This window comes from Triticum aestivum, chromosome 7B (genome assembly GCF_018294505.1).
Source record: "Triticum aestivum cultivar Chinese Spring chromosome 7B, IWGSC CS RefSeq v2.1, whole genome shotgun sequence".
Classification (NCBI taxonomy): Eukaryota; Viridiplantae; Streptophyta; class Magnoliopsida; order Poales; family Poaceae; genus Triticum; species Triticum aestivum.
This window is the reverse complement of record NC_057813.1, coordinates 474,919,669-474,935,842: the sequence shown is the minus strand read 5'-3', so window position 1 is coordinate 474,935,842 and position 16,174 is coordinate 474,919,669.

The following is a 16,174-nucleotide window of genomic DNA, read 5'->3' as shown; positions in this document are numbered from 1 at the left end:
CGAATACATCTTATATATACCAACATAAAAATTGTGCTATACGCTACTGCATGAGGTAGAAGCATGCTGAGTTCCATGTATGTGCAAATACTATCATGTGATTCAGCTTGGTTATGTTTGAACGGTCATCTAAGGTAATCTCCATTGCAAGGCACTTATCTGAAATAAAATAAAGATTGGAAAATAAAAAACTATCCAACCGTGGTCTCCTCAACTCTAGGCGCTAATCATGGTCAGTAGTATGGAATTAAAACATGGGACATCGATGCCTTCCATAACTCGTGCGGAAGGAAAAAAAGAAGGCAAGCGCCCGCTGCACTAATTGGCATCGACAAGACCAGACGCTAAGATTTAGCCTGGAATCAATGAACTGCCAATCTGGTAGGAAACAAATCCTAGCGCCCTCCCCTAACGCCCCCCAACTTAGTTTGTTTAAAAACATGCTGAGTTACATGAATATGCAGACAACGAGTGGGGTCGCAACAAGAAATCATGGGAGGAAGATCGTGGCACGAAAAATAGCAGCGGCTGAGATCGTGGGGAGTTACCAGAGGATTCATGTTTGGCTCCGTCGTTCGGTCTTGCTGGATTCCTGGGTTGCTCCGTCCTTCTGTCTTGCTGGTTTGGGCAGCGCAGAAGGACGAACTATGATCTACGAGGTTTCAAAGGATCCCTATTTATAGGGATCATAACAACCCGGGCATATATCTACGTATAGATTTCTTTGGTTGGAGGAAACCAAGGGAGGGGACCCACCTGGTTGAATATTAGGGGGGGCGTGGAGAGTTTAGCAAAGGTAAGTTATGGTTTAAAGAAACCAAGGTAAGTTGCGTAACAACACGTAGGTCTCCTGAGAATCACGATCATCAAAAAGATATCGTTCCCGTTTCTTTGAAAATCAGCCAAAAGAACTGGACCCCTTTTATTATTGGTTATAAGTAGTTCACTGGACCTCTTTTAGGATGAAAACTGGGTCTAAAGTCAACTAAGATTGAGTCTTCACACGTGAAGTATTTTACTCTCTTGTGAAGCTATTTTATTGCCCATCCAATCTTGCATGCTCATGCTCATACCTTTTTTCCTCGTATATGTGAGACCAAATTTTGTTAATAATACTGAATCATGTCTGGTGCTGCTCAAGATGGCACGACACCATGGTTTTCACTTCGGTGAGATTTTGATGAAATAACTGAACTTCATTCATTTCAGCACTCATTGCAATATTTGCCTTTCAGCCAAAATATTTTAGCCTCACTGTATTTCGGCCAAAATATTTCAGCACCCGCTGAAATTTTTCTGAAACTTCTAACTAGCTATGTTAAAAGAATTCTGAAACTTCTAACCAGCGATGCCAAAATATTTCAGCACTCGCTGAAATTTTTCTGAAACTTCTAACTAGCGATGTTAAAAAAATTCTGAAACTTCTAACTAGCGATGTTAATTTTTTTTGAAACTTCTAACTAGCGATGTAATTGTTCTAAATCTTGTCCAGACTCCGACGAAACTTCCATATAAATTTAAGAATTCAGTTAACCTTCCTAAGCTTCAAAAGTTCTGGTTGTAAAAAGAAAATATATGTTTCAGTGTCTCCCTTGCAGACCAAATTTATTTTAAGAATAGTATTTGGAACCAGTACTATGAAATATTACAACCTGATTAATCCGCACTAGACTATGAACATGGCTAGGAAACCTTCTTTGGGACTAAAACCAAACCACACCCTACTCTACCGCTTCATAACCAAGTGTACACTCCAGATCTAAGAATCAACCACTGATGGACTAACTGCTTGCATCTTCATGATCTTCAATCGCAGCTGCATCCGATAGGCTAGCATTGTACGTCTTCAGCCTTTTCGTGGACTTCAATTTGTTGTAGAGCGAATTAAGAAGGACAACCGGTAGCTCTCTTCTATAATTGTTAATGTATGCCTGCATGGCAGGATATGTTAGTATCGTTCCATATGTTTACAAAATTGATAGAATTTAGGTGTTACACTACGTACTTGGTTATAACGCAACGTAAGAACTTCTCCCGTAAAGAATTCGATGTTCTTCAGCATGTAGAGTGCACAAGAAGAACTACAACAATTAATTCTGTTAGCACCATTTCACGTATTAACAATGAAAAACATATTTAGAAGCTAATACTGTTGACTGACTTGTCATCTTGTCTTGGCATAGGAACATGCTTTATTGTCCATTTGGTCATGTTAATGTGTTGCCATGCATGGCTTTGTGGTCCATTGATTCGTAGCGATGCTCTGAGATGTGCTTCCACCCCACATATGTGCCAAAGTCCATGGTATGAGAAGTTTCTCACGGTTCAAGGTTAGGTATGATGCTAAATGCTGTGTTATATTGAAAGACGTTTAAAATCTCACCACGTGAACCACTTGTGTGCTTACTACATAGCTGAAAAGTGAATCAAGAATCTGAATCTCCCTCCTTCTGGGGTTTACAACCACAAGGAACCAGTGGGTGTTCGCCATGTTCGTAGGTAGAAAAACCTGGACAACAAAGATGATTACATCAACATGCATAATAATTAGAAAAATAAATGTGTTTATTTCATGGTTAGATGGTACCAGATCATGTCTGAGGTAGTTGTCTCCTTTTGTTGTTCCATGACTGCCCGCCAAAGCGGCCTCGTGGTAGTTTTGGATCAGCGTCCTTAACCTTGATGCATACGAGATGGTATAGTCCAATTGGTGCACCCTCCACTTCTCGTAGTACCATGTCTGCATTACAACAAAAATAGCTTAGAAAATTTTCCATAAAATTAAATGTATGGTATGTTAATAATGATTGTATTACTTGCAGCAGTGCTAGGTTGCCCTCCAGATTTGCTCCACCATTTACTAGTCCTTCCTTCCCATATCGTTGCACGTAGAACTTTCCAGCATGAAAATTAGCGCAAGTTTATTACAAAGAGAGGCATTCACGACTAAAGACTGAAGGCATGCATGATCTCCCTTAAGTTTTGCTAAAGCACATCTAGATGTGCTCCAAGTATTGCTTATCTAAGTCCTATGTCATTGATTTTATGCTAAGATTCGTGCAAGACTTTTTTGCCCTTTTTTCTTTTCTTTCTAGACACACCCATATCCCATTGGTATAATGAGATTGCATGAAGACTTGGGAAGGAGGGAGTATACAGAATACAAGGATCTCGATCGTTACCGGAGGATTCTCTCGATGGTGACCGGCTCCATTTCCGTTCGCTTTCATCTTTTACTTCGCCGGCTTCTCCGACGTCACCAACCTGGGAGCTATTTTGGGCGGCGTGCGGTGGTAATTCGGTGTAGTCATGGAAGGCGAGGTATGGGAGGCGTGGGGTGGAAGTATACGATCTATGCTGTGAAAAGCTTCGTATTTATAGGGGATTCTCTAACAACCGATCACAAGGAAATATTGGGAATTTGGGATCTCACGAAGAGCTAGTTTTAGATCAGTAATTTTTTTAGCTAGTTTTTTTTATTTTGCGAATTTTTTAGCAAGTTTAGATCAGTAATCTCAACCGTGAAGCGTTTGGGCTTCTTGTGCTTTCTTATACGGGCCTATTATAATGGGATGAGCCCATTTGAAATGTAAACATGAGAAAGGAAGCGAGGACTCCAACGGCTGAGACGAGCCCGTCCCAATTATTTGTGAAGTATTTTACTCTCTTGTGAAGCTATTCTATTGCCCATCCAATCTTGCATGCTCATGCTCATACCTTTTTTCCTCGTATCTGTGAGACCAAATTTTGTTAATAACACTGAATCATGTCTGGTGCTGCTCAAGATGGCATGACACCATGGTTTTCACTTCGGTGAGATTTTGATGAAATAACTGAACTTCATTCATTTCAGCACTCACTGCAATATTTGCCTTTCCGCCAAAATATTTCAGCCTCACTGAATTTCGGCCAAAATATTTCAGCACTCGCTGAAATTTTTCTGAAACTTCTAACTAGCGATGTTAAAAAAATTCTGAAACTTCTAACTAGCGATGTTAAAAAATTCGGAAACCTCTAACTAGCGATGTAATTATTCTGAATCTTGTCCAGACTCCAATGACACTTAAATATAAATTTAAGAATTCTCCCATGCAGACCAAATTTATTTGGTATAAATTTAAGAATTCTCCCATGCAGACCAAATTTATTTGGTGGTAATTCGGTGTAATCCTAAGCTTCAAAAGTTCTGGTTGTAAAAAGCAAATATATGTTTCAGCATCTCCCATGCAGACCAAATTTATTTTAAGAATAGTACTTGGAACCAGTACTGTGAAATATTACGACTTGATTAATCCGCACTGGACTATGAACATGGCTAGGAAACCATCTTCGGGCCTAAAACCAAACCACACCCTACTCTACCGCTTCATAACCAAGTGTACACTCCAGATCTAAGAATCAACCACTGCTGGACTAACTGCTTGCATCTTCATGATCTTCAATCGCAGCTGCATCTGATAGGCTAGCATTGTACATCTTCTGCCTTTTCATGGACTTCAATTTGTTGTACGGCGAATTAAGAAGGACAACAGGCAACTCTCTTCTATAATTGTCAATGTATGCCCGCATGGGAGGATATGTTAGTATCGTTCCATATGTTTACAAAATTGACAGAATTTTAGGTGTTACTCTATGTACTTGGTCATAACGCAACGTAAGATCTTCTCCCATAAAGAATTTGATGTTCTTCAGCATGTAGAGTGCACAAGAAGAACTACAACAATTAATTCTGTTAGCACCATTTCACGTATTAACAATGAAAACCATATTTAGAAGCTAATACTGTTGACTGACTTGTCATCTTGTCTTGGCACAGGAACATGCTTTACTATCCATTGGGTCACGTTAATGTCTTGCCATGCATGGCTTTGTGGTCCATTGATTCGCAGCGATGCTCTTAGATGTGCTTCCATCCCATGTATCTGCCAAAGTCCATGGTAGGACAAGTTTCTCCCGGTTCATGGTTAGGTATGATGCTAAATCTTGTGTTATATTGAAAGATGTTTAAAATCTCACCACGTGAACCACTTATGTTACTACGTAGCTGAAAAGTGAATCAAGAATCCGAATATCCGTCCTTCTCGGGTTTACGACAACAAAGTACTAGTGGGTGTTCGCCATGTTCGTAGGTAGAAAAACCCGGACAGCAAAGATGATTACATCAACATGCATAATGATTACAAAATAAATGTGTTTATGTCATGGTTAGATGGTACCAGATCATGTCTGAGGTAGTTGTCTCCTTTTGTTGTTCCATGACTGCCCGCCAAAGCGACATCGTGGCAGTTCTCTACCTTACCATCTCTTTCGAGCATAGCGACGCCGGCCACCCTCTCAATGTAAACCAGTTGCCCGTCCCTTATGTCCTTAGGATGATCATGACGCATGATTTGAATCACATCATCAACCAACTAAAACAAAATTCAAGTTAATTGTACTGTGCAAAAGAAAATTGATAAAATAATTTGGCAAATGTCTTACTTCATCACCCAACCATTTGTCATCTAAAACTCCATCTGTCATGGTGAGGCGTGGCAAATGCTTCTGTAGCAGAACAATGTCATCAATTACCACCAATTGTTTATCAAGATCTGAGGTGTTGACAATTTCGGCCACGTAATTCTGTCGAAACGTGTCAAGGTCGGTCTCCAGCCTCGAAGCACCTGTGTCTGTATCTTTAAAAATGCTTGCACGGTTTTTCCTCTTTGTATTCTTTGTGTCCCTGGAATCGTTGGTAGACTCCGATGGAGTCCTATTTTTCTTTGTCTTCTTATCACTATCATACAGAACCTAATCTTCATTGCACAATAATGAAGATGCCACTCTTTTCCGGATGCTTGTACGAGTTTGTATCATGTAATCAACCACACTATCTTGTCGCTGCTTTGCTAAAGAATCATCATAGTTGTCCTCATCAACTGGGAAGACATGGGTCTCTTCCGGCTCCCTTATTGCCTTAGCCTTGGCAGACCGGTGTTTGATTTTGTACCTGCCTCTCCACCCACCTCAATACTGACATCTTCATCATCTTGATCTCTTCTTTCTTCAGCCTTTCGCACATTCTCATTGTGCCTCAAATTTAGAGGATCCTGTGATTCGAAATAAAGCACTTGTTAGCTTGCAATCTGCGTGAAATAAAAAAACAAAACCAGTTAACTGTAAAATGTGCATCACCAGGAAAGCTTCAAGGCTTGTGGTGGCTTTGGAATGCTTTCGTGAATCCAAACTCGGAGCACGCTGTGAAGCATCCAGCACTTTATAAAGCTGTGAAACATTCTCGAGACTCTCCTTGCAAGCTGCAGCAATAGTTCTGTCTTCTTCATCCTGAACGTGGAAGATCATATGTTTGCTATGAATCCGCATTAACTTAAAACAAAATCAGTTAGATGTGAAATGTGTATCACCATGAAAGCTTCAAGGCTTGTGGTGGTTTTTGAATGCTTTCGCGATTGCAAACTAGGAGCAGGCTGCAAACCTTCATCCACGTTCTTCATGGGGGCATCCATGTTATCTTTTTTGTATTCCCTTAGCAGAAATGCCTTTGGCAATGACCTCCGTGTCTTTTTTTTGTTTTTGCTGGTGAGTAGTATTCTCTCCTGGGACCTCCATTGGGTCCGCAGGTACTCCCAGGTCAGATAGCTGTATGTCCTCTACTCCTGGGCGATCAGCATCAAATATTCCATAGCGGTGGTTCTTTAAAAAATGTGTTAGTGTGGAGAGTATTGATAGTAAAAATATTTATAGAAACTCATAATGTTATACTTACATTGAATTCTGTGATGAGGTTGTCCGTGCGTTTGCCGTTCACAAGTGTACGCCTAAGGCACTCGTCCATTTTTTTTCAAGGGTGCTCATCCTATCAAATTGTTGTGCACTGGCTTCTCGCACAATGGAGGCAACTTCTTTCAAATCAGCCAATACACGGCCCATGAGTGCCTTATCCTGCAAATTACAAGCAGTTAGAAGCATATGACTTCGATTGTACTTGCAAAGTTACAATATATATTTGTGCGTGATGTTCATCATTTACCTGACCGTCAGTCTTTGGTTTGACCGGTGTCCCAACTAGTGGCGGATTGAAAGGCCGCAGCAAGTCATCGACATACTGTATGTTAGTGTCATTAGTACCATTCAAAACATACGGTAGATAATCCAGGCACACAGTACTAACACTTTATGTCTCGAACCCCTATATAATTTTTGTTGATTATGTTGTCAACCTTCTGTGCCTTCTCGTCACTCCAGTTTTGGATCAGCGGCCTTAACCTTGATGCATACGAGATGGTGAGTCCAATTGGTGCACCCTCCACTTCTCGTAGTACCACGTCTGCATTACAACAAAAATAACTTAGAAAATTTTCCATAAAATTAAATGTATGGTATGTTAATAATCATTGTATTACTTGCAGCAGTGGTAGGTTGCCCTCTAGATTTGCTCCACCGTTTAAAATTTCCTAACGCTAGCCATAAGATGGTCAAGTGTAAGCTGTCCAAAATTGGTGCTCTTTATTGTCTCAACATTTCTAACAATCCCAAGGTATCTGTTGTCCACATACTGCTGTGTTGTCGGGCATACACATTTGCCTATGGTGTACAAGACAAATGGCCTGACAGAATTAGGTGTGTTGTCGCCTTTCATCTTGGCTAGCAATCCTTTCAAAGTTACTTTTGTGTCATTGGGGTCTTTCAGTTCCTTCCAGAACTCCAAAGTATCGTTGTGATTTGAAGAGACGTGATTCTTCCCCATGCAGGGCAGGCCTGGTATATGCTCCACATCTTTTAGTGTGATCCTACATGGTCTCCCATTAAATATAAATGCATCCTCCTCTGCAGCATATGAATAAGCGATGGCCTGGCACAGTAGACGTCTCATTCTCATGCCAGGAGTCTTGAGAAGTTCACCCAGTCCAATCAAATTGATGTATGTTAGTTGCTGTGCGTTTAATTCTTTTATGAACTTCTCGTATTGCAGCAATGAAGCAACCTGAGTTCCCTGAATGTACAAATAGTGTGATTAGATTCTGTATGGTATTCATTTAAACACGCATAGAACCGACTAGATCTAATCTATGCCAATATCAAAATTGTGCTCTACAGTACTGCATGAAATTATAGAGCTTCTAGGACATATAATGAACACCAGACATAGAAAACAAGCTATCTTTGTCGGCAAATTGACTGATAATAGTATAGATTTTTAGTAGAAAGAGCAGACTTTGGTCTATGTACACTACTAAAGTTTCAGGCGTCACGCTTACGAAAATAATTGCATACATGATCACAAGATCAATAGTTTATAGATAATCACCATATTAGGAATGTAACATGTGATCCTACTGTCCATCTTTCTCTTTAGTTTTTTCCTTTCTTTCTCGTCAACCTAAAATTTAATATAGTACATACATTTGATGTTCTCAATGCCAAATAAGTGAGGCGTGCAACTTATGTACAAAACTACTTTGTATTCTGTCTACTGCGTATTTGATCAGGCATTTAGGAGTACTACGATTATTTTGTTGATTTGGTTGCTGGTTTTAAAAAAAGTTGAATTACTAGTCCTTCCTTTCCATATCGTTGCACGTAGAACTTTCCAGCATGAAAATTAGCGCAAGTTTCATTACAGAGAGATGCATTCACGACTAAAAACTAAGAGAGGAAGGTATCCACGATCTCCCTTAAGTTTTGCTAAAGCACATCTAGATGTGCTCTAAGTATTGCTTATCTAAGTCCTATGTCATTGATTTTATGCTAAGATTCATGCAAGCCTTTCTAGACGCACCCATCTCCCTTCGGTAAAATAGGGATAGTTCGTTATGGCTGTAACTAAACGAGATAAAAAAGAAGTGCGCCGTAAATAATCACTACAAAAAAAGACACATCCGTGACATTTTGGGCCGAACGAAATTTTTTTCTGTCATACATATGACACTTCTATGACGATAATTGTGACAAAACCCGGTATCATCATAGATGTGGTGGGCTCCTACTTCTATGACAAAAAATCATGACAGAAAATGGGCTTTTCGTCCAGGGCGGGCCGGAGACGTAGCTGCGTGACATTATTTGGGCCGTCCATGATGGAAAAAACCATGGTAGAAGCGAGGGGGAGGAAAATTTCGGGGAGTTCCCGGTTACGGTGGGAGGTCGGGGGCCGAGCGATGCGCGTTTCTCTCGTACACGTACACGCGTGTGTGCGAGGCGTTGGCTCTAACTGATCCCGAGCGAGGCATTGAGCTCTAACTGAACCCGGGCGATTGCACTGGAGGCTACGCGTTATTGAACCCGAGCGATCGATCGATGGCTGTTAACTGAACCCGATCGAGCGATTCCTTCGTTACTGCTGCTAACTGAAGCCGGTCGATTGGATGAACAGTGAGTGTTGCAGGGGGTTTGGATGAACAGTGAGCGGTGGCATTGCCTCTGGATGAACAGGACCCCGTGGTGTGGTGGAGGGATGGATGAACAGTAGACGGTGGAGGGGTGCCCGTGGAGGGGTGGATGAACAGGACCCCGTGGTGTGGAGGGCTGGATGAACAGTAGACGGTGGAGGGGTGCCCATGGAGGGGTGGTTGAACAGGACCCCGTGGTGTGGAGGGCTGGATGAATAGTACATGGTGGAGGGGTGGTTGAACAGTAGCCGGTGGAGTAGCGCGCGGTGGAGGCTAGATGAACAGGAGCCCGTGGAGGCTGGATGAACAGGAGCCCGTGGAGGCTGGATGAACAGGAGCCCGTGGAGGCTGGAGGAGGTTGACGGTTGAGATGAATAGTATCCCGTGGAGTCCCGTTTTGCGGTACGCCACACCCTTCCAGATGAACAGGACCCCCGTTTCGACCGTAGGAGGTCCGTTTCGTCCGTTTTGTGGTATGCCACACCCCTCCCGATCAACATGACCCCCGTTTCGACCGTAGGAGGTCCGTTTCGTCCATTTTGCGGTACGCCACACCCCTCTCGATCAACAGGACCCCCGTTTCAACCGTAGGAGGTCCGTTTCCTTCGTTTTGCGGTACGCCAGGCCTTGTTTCCATCGCCTGTTCCATCCAAGCCCTCCCGATGAACACGACCACGCATTCCGTTCCGACCCAGCCGGTTGGCTCCCACACATTTCGTTGCCTCCCGATGAAAATGACGCATTCCGTTGCCTCCCCATGAACACGACGCATTCCGTTGCCTCCCCATGAACACGACAACGACGTTGTTTCTCCGTTCCGACCCAGCCGTGTACACGAGCCCTGGCCGTACGTATGCACGAGTAGGCGTTCGAGACCCCGCCCGTATGTACACATACGTGGCCGTATTTTCTTTCTTGCACCCTGGCCGCTGTACGTACGTGTACATGCTACGTGCGCGCCTCTACTACGACACATGCGCGCCTCTACATCCACCAGTATATATGTACGTACACGTTCGCGACCAGAATGAGAACGCTACGTACGCTTCGACCAGGTGGGTCCCAACTGTCAGGCACTTCCTTGCCTGCGAAGATGTAGCTGGTGGGTCCCAGTAGTCAGGGGGGCGAATCGTTTTGTTTGTTTTTGCCCGGATGCACTTCCTTGCATGCGAAGATTTATCTGGTGGGTCCCAGCAGTCAAGGGCAAACATTTTTTTCGCTAAATACGGTGGCCCGTCCGGTGGGTCCCCGCTGTCAGGTGGAGGAATAATTATTTTGCACGTAATAAGGAGGCACTTCCTTGCTGCGGCCGTGGACCCAGCTGTCAACCTCTCCACGTACAGTCCACGTCCGATGGAAGCCATTCCTTGACCATGTTGACCATGCTGCGCCGAGAGCACCAAGGCGGTGGACGACGGCGAGGCCTAGGAAGGGGACGACGCGGAGCCGGGGAAGATGCGGCTGTAGATGCCCATGCGTAGATGAGTACGAGAGTTCACAGGTTCGCTGCGGTGTGAGGCTGCCATCGCCGCAGAATAACAGGGGGTGTGGGTGAGTAGAGGGATGGCCTGGCCAGCGGTAGGAGTAGTAGGGGGCGGTGAGGCCTCCGCCGCATCGCAGCCGGCCACGGGAGGTAGGAGGACGAGGCACGACCGGCGCTGGTTTGGCCGGCTGGAGCAAGAAGACCAGAGGTTGAAGAAGCACTACGGCCGTTGGATGGACATCGTACGGTCACTGGAGCTAGAATCGTGCATATTGACTAAGTTGACAAAGCCCTCCGTCCCCGTCAACTTAGTAGGCCCACAAGTCAGCCTGCCACTATACTGGGTCCCAGCTAACAGGGGGAGTATTCATTTTTTTGTGCGTAATAAGGAGGCACTTCCTTGCGTGCGAAGATATAGCTGGTGGGTCCGAGCTGTCAGGTGGAGGAATCATTATTTTGCGCGTAATAAGGAGGCATTTCCTTGCATGCGGCCGTGGACCTAGCTGTCGGCCTCTCCACGTACAATCCACTTCAGATGCATGTCGGTCGTTGACCACATTGACCAGGCCGCGCCGAGAGCACCAGGGCGGTGGACGACGGCGAGGCCTAGGAAGGGAACGACACGGAGGCAGGGAAGAGTCGGCAGTTGTTTCCCACGCGGAGGGGAGTACGACTGTACGAGGGTTTACTGGTTCGTCTACCGTCGCCGGAGAATAACATCAGGTGTGGGTGAGTAGAGGGATGGCTAGGCCAGCGATGGGAGTACGGTGGGGCGGTGAGGCCTGCGCGGCAGCAGAGCCGGCCGCGGGGAGGAGGGAGCAGGCAGTCCTGCAGGCGCTTGTTTGAGCGGCTGGAGCAGGAAGAGCAGAGATTGAAGAAGCATGACAGCCGTTGGATGGCCATCCAACAGTCACTGCTTGTGCGTCAACCTTTTTTTAGGAAAGCCTCAAATCTGTGGAAAACAACATACAACCCATCTGCCATTATTTCTAATAATTTACAGCCCATTTTCTAATTCTTAAGGTTTTTTTGGAGACCATATTCTTTTTGTTAGCATTACAGCCCATATTGTGGCCACGGTTAAAAAATTATACGAAATTTTGCATATTTCAGTGCAGTCCGAACTGTTTTTAATCCCGAAATTTCGACTCACATTCAAACTGATTTTAAAAATAAATGTATATCAATATAAAATCCAACAAATTCTCCATGCATAAAAATTAATGTAATTTATAATCTCGAAACGAAAAAAAGATATTTGAAACTAATAGCCGGTTTGATGTGTTTTAAAAATGTACATCCCATTTCTCATTACTGATGGGCCATTTTTTCGGCAAGCCGAATGAAGCTCTCCTCGTCTTGAAAGATTTGCAGCCCAACAGGCCTGACAAAGCGACTTACTTGACAAATCACAAAAAAACTGGGCGGTGGCCATGGACCCAGCAGTCAGCCTCTCCACGTACAGTACTCTTCCGATGGAAGTCGGTCATTGACCACATTGACCACGCCGCGCCGAGAGCACCAAGGCGGTGGACGACGGCGAGGCCTAGGAAGGGACGACGCGGAGCCGGGGAAGACGCGGCAGTGGATGCCCACGCGGAGAGGAGTACGAGGGTTCACTGGTTCGGCTTCGGCGTGAGGCTGCCATCGCCGCAGAATAACACGGGGTGTGGGTGAGTAGAGGGATACCCCAGGGCAGCGGTGGGAGTAGTAGGGGGCGGTGAGGCCTCCGCGGCATCACAGCCGGCCACGAGAGGCAGGAACACGCGGCACGACCGGCGCTGCTTTGGGCGGCTGGAGCAAGAAGACCAAAGGTTGAAGAAGCACTATGGCCGTTGGATGGACATCGTACAGTCACTGGAGCTAGAATCGTTCATATTGACTAAGTTGACAAAGCCCTCCGTCCTCGTCAACTTAGTAGGCCCACAAGTCAGCCTCCCACAATGGTGGGTCCCAGCTAGCAGGGGGAGTATTCATTTTTCTGTGCGTAATAAGGAGGCACTTCCGGTGGGTCCGAGCTGACAGCGAGGGGAACGTTTTTTCGCGAAATACGGTGGTCCATCCGGTGGGTCCCAGCAGTCAGGGGCAAATGTTTTTTTCACGAAATAGGGTGGCCCGTCCGGTGGGTCCCAGCAGTCAGGGGGGAAACGTTTTTTCCGCGAAATACTGGTGGCCCGTCTGGTGTCCCTGCTGTCAGGTGGAGGAATAATTATTTTGCGCGTAATAAGGAGGCACTTCCTTGCGGCTGCCGTGGACCCAACTGTCAGCCTCTCCACGTACAGTACTCTTCCGATGGAAGTCGGTCGTTGACCACATTGACCACGCTGCGCCGAGAGCACCACAGCGGTGGACGACAGCGAGGCCTAGGAAGGGGACGATGTGGAGCCGGGGAAGACGCGGCAGTGGATGCCCACGTGAAGAGGAGTATGAGGGTTCATTGGTCCGGCTGCGGTGTGAGGCTGCCGTCGCCGTAGAATAACAGGGGGAGTGGGTGAGTGGAGGGATGGCCTGGCTAGCGGTGGGAGTAGTATGGGGACGGTGAGTCCTCCGCGGCAGCACAGCCGACCACGGGAGGCAGGAGCATGCGGCACGACCGGCGCTGCTTTGGGCGGGTGGGGCAAGAAGACCAGAGGTTGATGAAGCACTACGGCCGTTGGATGGACATCGTTGACCATGCTGCGCCGAGAGCACTAGGGCGATGGACGACGGTGAGGCCTACGAAGGGAATGACACGGAGCCGGGGAAGACACGGCATTCGCTGCCCACGCGGTGGAGAGTACGAGGGTTGACTGGTTTGGCTGCCGTCGCCGGAAAATAATAGGAGGTGTGGGTGAGTAGAGGGATAGACAGGCCAGGGATGCGAGTATGATGGGGCCGTGAGGCCTGCCCGGCAGCACTGCCGGCCACGGAAGGCGGGAGCAGGCGGTTCCGACGGCGCTGGTTTGGGCGGCTGGTGCAGGAAGATCAGAAACTGAAGAAGCACGATTGTCGTTAGATTGACATCTAACGGTCTGACGCTGGTAGAGTCGATTATTGACTAAGTTTCTTTTTTGAGAAACCTTGTGTACGCATGAACTTAGTAGGCCCACAAGTTAGCCTCCAAATCTGTGGCAGACAACATAAAGCCCATTTGCTATTTTTTATAATTTGCAGCCCATTTGCTAATTCTTAAGTAATTTATTACAGCCCATTTTCTGCCCAGGACCACGGTCAAAAAGTTCAACCTTATTTCGCATATTTCGGTGGAGTCCGAACTATCGTAATCCCGAAATGATAAACATTTTTTAAGAACTTATTGATTTGCCAAAAAAATTGTTTTGTTTTTGTAAGCAAATAAGACATGGGACAATTGAGTTGGTTTAAGGGAAAACCAGTGGTAAAAAAATCAGCGCTGGGTGGGAAAAAACAACAAAAATAAGGATGTAAATATGAAAAGGAAATTTTATGTGTTTTCAATATAATGATACGTGTATATGAACTAGTAAAACTATAGGTAGGGATTAGAAAACGGATGTAGGACATGCGTTTCAAGAGGAAAATTGAACTGGGTTGTGTGTTTGATTCAGTAAAAAAACTGCCAACGGATGTGGTAAGACAAAATATAACTAGCGCTGGCGGGCCAGAGGCCAGTAGATACCTGCTGGATCTTTGTGCCCCGTTGTCGTCATGGGCTGGGCCTGTTAAAAACAAAACCAACCCTGGGCAGTCTACAGCCCAGTTGAAACTTGCTCGACCTGAAAAAACAATATACGTGCTCAATAAACGAGAGAATTCTGCAAGTACCGACTGATAACTGGGATGCAGCACGGATATTGTTTTTTTATCGTGATAATAAGTGCATGCACTTGTTTCGAAAAAATTGGAGAAATGGGAATTCGAACAGCGGATGCTTATGCTACCCATCAAATAAAAATCAGGTGCCTGAAAAATCGTTTCGAAACAAATGATTCAGCTTTATATCCATGTCGACCCTCGGCATGATGGTTGGAAGCAAATGCAAGTTCATACCAAAAGATCGTTAATAACAATACCAACTTGCAGACGACAAGGTAGTACAACTACAAATACCAAACTAACTTATAATCTTTTTACTCCTGGCCCTAGTGTTCGTCTGTTAGAAAATCTTGCAGAGGACCAGCACCCGCTCCTTCTCTTGCTCCAGGTCCCCAAGGTGGTACTGGTGCATCACCCAGTTGGTCCTCTGCTGGTCGAATTTCTTGTTGGTGTCCAGCACCAGAACCTTTTTTGCTGCCCGTCTGCCGGCCATTGACCATCACCGGCAAGGTATTGCCGGTCTTGTGCCACATCGCGTGCATGCCGCACTCCAACTGTATCTTGCGACGCGTCCACGTGCCCCTTTTGAACGCCCGGGAATTGCGCTGGAAGAAATGCTTCCTTAGGCCACTCAGTGTGATACCTGCAGTATTGTGGAATACAAGTTTTAGTGTACCTAGTTGGAATTTTCATAACATCTTTGGCATGTTGCAGTCACTTGTTTCACTTTATATTAACTGTCAAATTGTAATTGCTTCACCAGGTCTACGTCTAAAAAGAAAAATAGAGCTATAAACAAAGGAATATGTTTGTGCAATTAGATGGTTGATCGGTGTCTTACCTGGAAGTTTCTCAGGTTGGGTGTAGCATATGCCGTGCTCGCTGTCGATGGTTGGTATGAACAAATCGATGAGAGATTGAAATCTCGCGCTGTCAACACTCACTTTGGCCTCAAGGTGCTCGATCAGCTCCTGATCCGTGGGATCGAACTTGACGCCAGCCGACAGCACCGGCCAATCCTTCTTCGACTTGCATCGGTAATTCCAGTTATATGGTACTCAATGTATGATCAGTCGGCTGTTTTAAGTGAATGATGAAAGATTTCGACAGATAAGTGGTACTCCAAATCTGAAGTCCAGAATACCCAAACACGCCGCCAGATTCTTGTGTCACCTCACGCGCAGCGTGTTGTCACGTCAATTCAATGTGTGGACATGATGAATAATTTGACCGACGTATACTAGTACTTCTACTGTACTACTTACTAGTCATATTTAGTGTCATAGTTTATACATAGGTTTAACTAACAAGTACGCACTTGAAGCCTAACTGATATATATCTCTACTCTTATAAAAAACCGAGTTGGTGATGATGGTGTGCCTGCCATCTTGCAATATAGACCGTCCGATCTATATCTGAAGGATAGAAAGCAAACTATGGCAATTTTGCAAAAGGATAACCGCACCTCTCTCGTTCATCCTTATCTCCCACAACTTCATTGTTGAGTAATTAATAAAGGAAGCCTCT